Below are 9,688 nucleotides of genomic sequence, written 5' to 3'. Positions count from 1 at the left end.
CGTGCTGCTATTTTTTAGCATTTGTTTTTAATTTTTAAGATCTAAATGTTCTAATTACATATTTTTTTTTATGTAAATATATAATGCATGTTCAGTAAATACATTTTGTTCAACTTTTAATAATTATCCATGCCATTTTTCTACTTGACCTGAGAATCAACTTCGTTTCTTTACATTTGGTCGCTGTTTTTCCCGATATATTGTTGTTCCCTATCCAGGGAAAGGCATCATCAGTTGTGTGTGTCGTGTTACTCTCTCTGTGTCCACTGGGGGTCAGTACACACCAGATTCATTTCTCTGTTCATCTGTCACTTTGTTTAAATCTGTTGCATTACAGTTTTCCCAATTGCTAAAACACTAAACCCTATTGTCTGAACCAAATGCTCAGTTGCCTGAACCCACTGATTGAATCAATCACTCTTTTGGCAAAACCATAAGCACTTTTCACCTGTTTAGACACAACTTACCAACACATTTTCATTGTGATGCACCCGTGCTGTATAATGGTGAGCACAGGTGACAAAAGTCAAACACAAATAAAGCACAGATGTCACCATTTGAACACAACAACTCAAAATTGATCACACTTGTGGCTAATGATGTGAGGGAACATATACAGTGAACCAGTTCAGAGAGCACTGGTTTGTGAGGCTCTACAATGGATAGAAATCTGAGAGGAAGAGTTCGTGTGAGAGGAGGTCGAGGTGGTCGAGGTGGTCAGCGAAGACAAAGAACAGTAATATCTGATGAATTCAGAGCTACTGTGCTTGACCATGTTCTTGTCCATGGTATGAGCATATGGGAGGCTGGACAAAGGGCACAACCAAACATCAGTAGATTCACGGTGTTCACCATAATCCGAAGATTTAGAGAACAGGTAATTACATTTTTTGACATTATAGAACAGTATGTAAATGTTGACAGCAATTACTGTATGACATACTATATATTGTACCACAGTGTACTGTAAGTAAATATGTTTCAGTACATCACTGTACCAATATACTGTAATATTGTAATGGAGGGTTGGTCCGTTTGTAGGCCTAGTATTCCATGTAAACTTTTTGTAACTCCATGTTCTCTTTTTGTAGAATTGAAAGACTGTCACATGGGGGTGGGAGGACAGGTGTGTTCTCCCCACACCAAGAGACCCTAATTGTTGATATGGTCCGTGAGAACAATGCCATTAAACTGAGTGAAATTCAGCAGAAGATCATTGAGCACCATGTACATTTTGAGGGTATCAACAGTGTCAGCCTCTCTGCTGTTGATCGTGTCCTCAATCGCAGCAGACTGCGCATGAAACAGCTGTACAGAGTACCCTTTGCCAGGGGTTTTTTCCCCCGTTGCTTGGCCAGACAAAATGTGGCCTGTGATGTGGATGAAGTGCTGTGGCCTGACCCAGTAAGGAGACATGATGCTGTGGCTGAGTAATGCACTTGTTTGTATATTTTTGTACTTTATTTTTACATGGGGTTACTGTACACAAGTGGCAAACGCATAAGATTTCTGTTTTGTCTTTTTGTACAAGTGCTAAATGCACAGGTTTTTTTTTGTTTTGCAACATGCGTTTAGCCTACAGTGAACAATAAACATTCATTTCTCCAGCTTCATGTCCTGAGCATTGTGTTTTCTATTTTTCTACGTAGTGTTTAGTGACTGTTCAGTAGTGTCTTTCATTTTGATTGACTCGGGGCACGATTTGACAACATAGTTCAGTTTTGAGCACAGATTGAACTGTTTTGAGGTGAAAGTTTGGGTTTACAAGAAGAGTCTGAGGTTTTGTGAATGTAGCTTGAAAATTGGGTTTTGTGTTCACAGTTTAGAGAAAAGAAGAGCAGCTTTCAAGAAATGTGTCTTAACAATCGAGAAAAACTGTAATATGTCTCTGCTGCACATGTGCTGTGAACTGAGCTCATTCTGAAATAATACATTCTCATGTCTTCACTCCTGACATCTAGAAATCTCTTAGTTTGTGAGAAAAGATATTTAAATAAACTTGATTATTATTATTTATTATACACGGTTTTGGTAAAGTAATATAAAAATGCTCAAATTATTATTTATAGATAGATAGATAGATTTGGGTGATTTTTGGGTAAACTATTACTTTAACTAGCAAAAGCCAGTTACTTAATGACATCACCCAACAGGAAGTGACATCATTATGGAGGAAAACCAGCAGCACAAACATCTTCAGTAAGAATTATCAATGGATTTGTGAATCCTGGGATGTGTTTGTGTCTCTGGAAAACATTCATCTTGTATGATCAAATTACACAAATCAGTTTGATTCAAAATGTAAAAATGATAACTTATAGTTATAATACTCGTGTAAATAATCAAATAAATACTGTTAAAATGTCAGAGCAGCATTCTGAACATCAGTTTTATGCTTTTGTAGAAATGCTTCCTTTAATTACAACACATGCATATTCATTGATCAAAATGTCGTACTGTACATCAGCTTTGATCCATTTGACATGTTGCCCACAACTCATCAGTTCAAGAGTCAATGAGGAAAAGTTGAGTCTTCACAGCAGATGATATCAGAAGCTCTCCGAATCAGGAGGTCTTCTGCATTCAGTCATGAGTTTGATGAATTCAGTCACATCCATAATGAGGAACTGCAGATGTATTGTGGGATTCTTTATGACTTCTGGGAATGAACACTTTAGAGTATAAACCAGGAATTAATGATCTTTGATCCACACGAGATAAACTTCACCCAGCCAAAACCTGACACAAATTAGCAGTAATTTAATACAGAGCGCCTGTCTGGAACCATAGAAGCACTTTAGACGACTGAAATATGCCGTGTTTGTGTATGCATGTGTTTGTGTGTACAATAATTGCCGACTGATTGCTCTCAATGATCTGTCCAGTGAAGACAACACAAAGATTTACTCTGATCATATCTTCAGTTCCGTCCAGACATTTTCAGAGTTGATGCTTGTTCTGCAGAATTTGGATAGGAAGTACGCTAATGTAGCTTAGCATTACTATAGTGTTGCTGGATGTTATGCAAAAGTGTCACCACATTATATTACCACAGTGCATTATCTTTTATTTTTGTGCATGCTTCCTTTATTATAGTTTTTTACAGTCCACAATCGGAAGCCTATTTGATCAGCAACCTGGAAAACCCAAGCTGTTAATCACAGTTCATCGAATAGAGGTAAGCTATTACCTTTCTAAGCAATCAAGTGGTAAAACAGGTAAAAAGAGCTCACTGACATACTGTACATCTCACATGAGACCCTCCAATAGCCATAGCAATCCACAGCAATGCATAAAACCACTTAGATAGCAACTGAACCAGATAGCAACTGCTTAGCAATGCCCTGACATAGCAAATAAAAACTATCGGCAAAGATTTTACACCAATACAGGAATATATTTAATCCAACAGTCACAAAGAGATGCATGTACACTTAACATATACTGCAAATTCATAAAAATACAAACTGTGAACCACATGATATCTGAGTCGCAACAGCAGCAGCATCAGCATTAATTAAGTAGTAAAATATAAAGCAATTATATTTTTTTAAGCTGCAATGCATGATGGGAACACGCACACCATTGTTAGAACTTTGAATGTTTTTTTACATTGTCAAATTAACAGTGTTAATGTTGTAATATTCTCCAATTATGAATAAATTTCAGCTGTAAAGCATTTCTAGAGAAGACAAATTCATTATCCATCTCAGTTCAGTTCACTGTGTCCTCATCAAATAGTGTCAATGTAGTTGAATCAGTACTGACTACTCATTTTCTTTTCATTTTTATTTTACCATGCATGAGTTTTGCATGACTAAGTTTTATTTAATCATCTACAGTAGTTTTATTTCTTCTGCCAGACCAGTGCAAACTATGGAGATTGTTTAGAAAAAGTATGAGTTGCACGACACATTTCTTGTTGGGAGTGTAAAGAGCGTGACGGCTCTCGGTGTGGAGCAGAGCTGCTGCTGATTGACGAAGGCTGTGACTGATGTTTGTTGGCTGGCTGTGGTCACATCCTTCTGTACATAATTCATCTGGAGAGATTCCAGGTCTTTTACAATGATGCACTTAAACCTGTTAAGCTCCAAATCCCAAATCCAGGACACCCAATAGCTCAGAGAGTCCGTCTGATACCTCACACTCCTCTGTCACAGCCCTCCACACGAGTCAATACTGCGGCGCCACTCGGACAGACCTCCATCACTCATGATCTGACGCTCTGCTCGCTCCGTCTTCTGCCATGTGTGTGGAACATTAGAAGCTTTTTCCTGTGTGAACCGTCCTTCTATCTATCTATCTATCTATCTATTAATTCAAGAGATTCATTCAAAAACTCTGGTCTAAATTTTTAAACAACATTTTCACTTTCAGATAGCTCAAAGCTTTTGATACAAGGCTTTATCAAGTCAACATTCAATGATTTGTTTTGATCAACTTTTGTAGTTATATGAAATTTTACATTTGTATTTTTGAATCTTTTTAATTTTAGATCTATTTCCTACATGTTTGCCACCTCAATTCAAATTCCTGAACTTTAATTTGGAAGTTAAACTGGAATTTAAAAACCATAATCCTAGGTTGTTGTGTGCGGTTGCCAGGGTGTTGCTATCCTGATGCTGTTCTAGGTCCTAACTCGTTTCTATGCTGTTGCTAGGGTGTTACTATGTGGTTGTTAGGGTGTTCTAGGCTGTTTCCTCCTGTCTAATATTCTGCTCTCTGCAGTATGTATGGCTCGAGTCCCTTCTTCAGAGTAACATCATTAGTCTGATGACTTCAGTCTAAAAACTGCAGCCAGATGAATGTTGCAGGGAGTCTGCTACTCAGGGTTTGTTCGAAAGACTGCCTCTCTGTTAGAGCAATATTAATAGTGATGCTTAACTTAGCAAACACCACTAATGAAGTTGAAGACAATCTGTAAAGTGTCTCTGGCGCACAGCGCAGGTCTGAGCAGCAAATAAAAGCTCCAGGCAGCAGAAGTGATGGCAGCGGGCCACGGGGCAACTGCCTGATCCCGGGTTTTTTACAGCTTGTCCTGATGTAGAGAAATAGTTTGCATTTTTGGAGTTGAGCCTGGACTGTGGAGGGCAGAGACTGTGTGTGTGTGTGTGTGTGTGTGTGTGTGTGTGTGTGTGTGTGTGTGTGTGTGTGTGTGTGTGTGAGAAATGAGCTGTGTCCAGAGATGGTGAGATCACCACGCTGGCGCCAGTTTCAGGATACCATCTCAGACTGACCATGATCTTCTCTCTCTCACACACACACACACACACACACAAAACCTGTTTACCTGGTTATGATAGTCACATCCTCCAAAGTTGACTGCTTTTATGTTCAGTTCTTGACTGGTCATAAAGTCAAGCGTCTGCATCAGTTACAGCTACAGTCGAGTGTTTTTCTTTCACAATACTTCTTTCCTCCTCAGATGGCAGTAGATCTTCATAAACACGCTGACAGCCGACTCGTTCATCTCATCTGCTTGATATTCAGTGATCCTGAGACACACTAAAGTCACAGCCAAATCAACACGTCTGATGACTCAATCATCATGATACTGTGATACAGTTACACCAGCTGAAAGATCATTCAGATCTCCAGACACATTCTCACTGCAGTGCATGCTGTAAACAGACTGGCTTTTTGGCAGGAAGAATGAAGATTGTGAAACCTTGGTTAAACATCTGGGGTAGTGAATGAAAGGTTGGAGGTTTGAATCCCATAAGCTGATCAAGGTGTAAAAACGCTAAACCCTGCTCAAGGGTCAGTCTCTGTAGTAAGTGCACCGTAACTCACTTTGTTTAAAAACTAAAAATATTTTAAATACCTTTGCGTTAACTGAAATAAATAAATGTAAATTTAAGTTCAACTAAACATTTCATTAAAACACTTTTTTAATTTAGTAGCCAAGGCAACATTTCCAGTGTTTGTTGAGTTTGGTTTGAAGTACTTACATTACGAAAAATGGAAATAACTAAACTAAATCTATAATTAAAAAAATAATGAATTAACTGATTAAACTGACAAAAACATTCAACAAAATTACCAAAATTTTAATGGAAAATATAAAAATGTAACTAATTAAAAATATTAATAAATACTATAATTCTATATAATATTAATGCTAGTAAAGTAACACTGCACAGCTACAGAATAACAGAAGTGCTTATTTCATTTATTTTAGTGTTGAAGTTTGACTTGATGTACTTATGTTATTAAAATTAAAACAACTAATCTAAACTAAAACTGAAATAAAAAGAACAATAAAAACTAAACCAACATAAATAAAATAAAATACAACATTTCTAAAACTTAAATTATTATATATATATATGTATATATAAAATAAATATTAATAAATAATATAATACTCTATTGAGGATACTTAAATAATACTGTGCAGATATTGAACAACAGAAGTGTTGTTGGTCAGAAAGACATTTATCAAACAGATTCATCCTGTCATAAAATAATTTTGCATGCAGGTATACATCAATCAAAGTAGAGCAGAATATGTCACATAAAACTTTATGAATGCATAAGCACAAGCTAAAAAAATACAATCATTTGCATGGTTATTAGATTGTGAGAGTGTTTCTGTTCACACAGCCCTCGTTCGACAGCACTGATCATGTCAGCACACGATTATGTCAGCAATCTATGCGTGTGTGTGTGTGTGTGTGTGTGTGTGTGTTTATAAACTGGAATCACATGATGTGTGTGCTGTAGAGGATTTGTTTAAATTCAGATGAGCTTGATCTCTGTCTACAGATGCTTTGCACAACTGTGACTGCACATCTCGTTTTATCTGTTGAGTAACACTTACGCGTGTGTGTGTGTGTGTGTGTGTGTGTGTGTGTGTGTGTGTGTGTGTGTGTGTGTGTAATGTAAGCCTATATGAACCCACTAACCCTCTGTGTTCACTTGAAGTTGATGTGAATATTAATGGTAGATGATGTTATTTAAAATGGTATTTTAGGAGTGTAGATGGATGGATGAGGTCATTCTAGTAGAGTTGCATTAAAATAACTGCATTTGAGAATGTATTAACAGGCCTCGGGGTGAAATGCAGCCGAAGCACTCAGTGACCCTTACACTTCATGCATGCTCTACAGATTTTTGAGAGTCTGTAAAAACTAAAACAGCTCCTCATGTGATTCGGTGTGATAGTCAATATTCAGTTCTTACTTACATAAGGAGAGTTTCACTGTCAAACCTCGTGAACCGGACCAAAGTGGCAGCACATTGTGTACTTGCACTTTTTATGCACGATGCAGTATTTAGACACTTAAGTCACTTTAAAGCTGTCTGAATGCATTAGATGGCTAAATAAATCCAGTTAAGTGGCATTCAATGGAAAGAAACAAGCACAATGACACTTCATGAGAAAAAAACATTTCACTAAAAGAAGTTTACCAGATTTAAGACCAATTAAAAATGAAGGCAAAAACTGAAACGTTGAACATTTTCATAATTAATGTCAAGGAAGTCTATAATACTTGAAAAAGCTCTCCACAAGGACTCCCATTTATCTCAACTAATACACTGAGTTTCTAAAAGGATGCAATTTAAATTAAATGATTGAAATGGAGGAACATTTTGTGGTATTTAATGTAAAGAAAGAAGCAAACGCATACTTCACAAGAAACACATTTCACTAAAAGTTAGATTTCATTAAACAATAGATCTTGTATTTTGTCCAACATTGCTTTTGTTGTTTAAAGTAAAAAATACTTGAAGAAAGTTCTCTGCTTCCATTTATATTTCTATTAGTGACAGCCGCTGACTGTAAAGACTGCAATTTAAAATCAATGATTATGTCAATAATTTGTATTTATTTTATTCACTTTCTGGTGTAGTTGCAGCATCTACTAATAGGGGTTAACTAATCCATGCTAACCAGCCAAACCGATTAACATCAGCATGTGTCTTGCATTTACCAGTAGTGTGTGGTTAAAGACCCAAACTGAGTTTTTAACCCAGCAGTTTTTAGAGCTGGTTTCTAATTTCAAGATCAGGAAACAGTGAAATTTTGCAATCCCTTACTCTTGTTATCAGTTAGATAACAAGCATTGAAACTAGCAACCTTTTCATCCAGTGTTTTAGGAATAATAGTCAGTTTTCTGAACACCTATTGATGCATTAACATGGATTTTACTAAACATTTCCGCAGTTTAGTTCAGTTAATGCTCTTTTTGGGCAGGTTTTGAGTTCTAATGGACTCTAATCTCAAAGATCAAGGAAAATGTAAACCCTCATCATTAAATTAAAAACCTATGACCTATATAACACCCTTCACACACACACACACACACACACACTGCTACTCTCACATCCAGTGGCTACAGATCTACCTGACTGTGCATTCAGATGGAGGGAGTGGAGCGAAAGAAATGAAAGAGGAAGAATGCAATAAAAACTCCCACATCAAACAGACAACTAACTGGAATAAAAATTTCCAATGAACCCATGACAGAAACTTCCAGAAATGCTGAATGCAAAGCTTTAGGCAAACATTACGGTGTAAAGACATCGATGTGTGTGCAATGACTTGATCAGACTTGATCAGGCTCCGTTAACAGTACTGGGGTCATTCGTTTCATTTCTATTCACTGTTTCTGTCTATTTTTGTGTGAATGTGGTTCAGGTTCAAGGTTAAATTTAGATCCAGAAGTTTCTGAGAGTAAACAGGTTCAGTCAGAAGAAGTGTTAATGTGTTTTATGTGTTAGTATTTTATCCCTCATAAATGTTTGCGAATGCAGAACATGCAGTAACAGTAAAATATATCCATCATTGAGTTTGTCAGTTCAGCGCCTGCAGGACAGTTTCCTAATTTCCTGAATGTGTATCCAGTCCAGAATTACCATTAAACCTGAGACTGAACTCCTGTGTGCAGTCGGGATTGGTGCCAAATGATGCATTTACAGCATTTTCTAATATAGAAATTTAGTAATTGCTAGGGAGTTCTCGGTGGTTGCTAAAGTGGTTGCTAAAGTAAGTTACTTTCTAAATCCAAGTCAAACAGACCCAGTGCCAAGACTGATGAGATGATATTCTGGTAACACACACCTCTTCTCAACAAGCTGTGTGATGAAATGAATCATTCATGTCAGTAACACATGCAGAATGAGTTATGTGCCGAGGGTTATTACTTAGTGTTAGATGTTGTTCAAAACCTGTATGTACTGTAAGAGTCATGACTGAAGGTTTTTTTAGAGAGACAGAGAGAGAAACAGCTTGTTTTAATTCCCCATCACACTAACTAATGTATCGATTCCTGTTGAAGAAAAGCACAAATTAGGAAAATTGTGAAACTGACTAATACAATTCTGGTTGAAAGCTCAGAGTTGTTAGGTCTGTCAGACACGATAATATACATCTTTCAATTAAAATAAGTACAGTTTTGTCCATTGCATGAGTTTTCATGATTTCATACTGAGTTTGGTACTGTATGATGAGTGAGTGATGTTCTTATGTGCACAATCATCCTAAAAAAATTGTTTTAAAATGAAATTTCCACTAATTTGTGTAAAAACATAGAAAGGATCCACAAAATGCTTTTTTAACTTTTTTGTTTACTGTAAAATAATGTGGTTAGGAGCTGTGCAATAGTGATTCAACTAATCACTGATTTTGGTAGTTACTGTACAGAGAATGGCATACAGTATATATTTTAAATTGAGTTTATTG

Source organism: Carassius carassius, chromosome 17 (genome assembly GCF_963082965.1).
Source record: "Carassius carassius chromosome 17, fCarCar2.1, whole genome shotgun sequence".
NCBI classification, from domain to species: domain Eukaryota; kingdom Metazoa; phylum Chordata; class Actinopteri; order Cypriniformes; family Cyprinidae; genus Carassius; species Carassius carassius.
Note: the sequence above shows the minus strand (reverse complement) of the source record.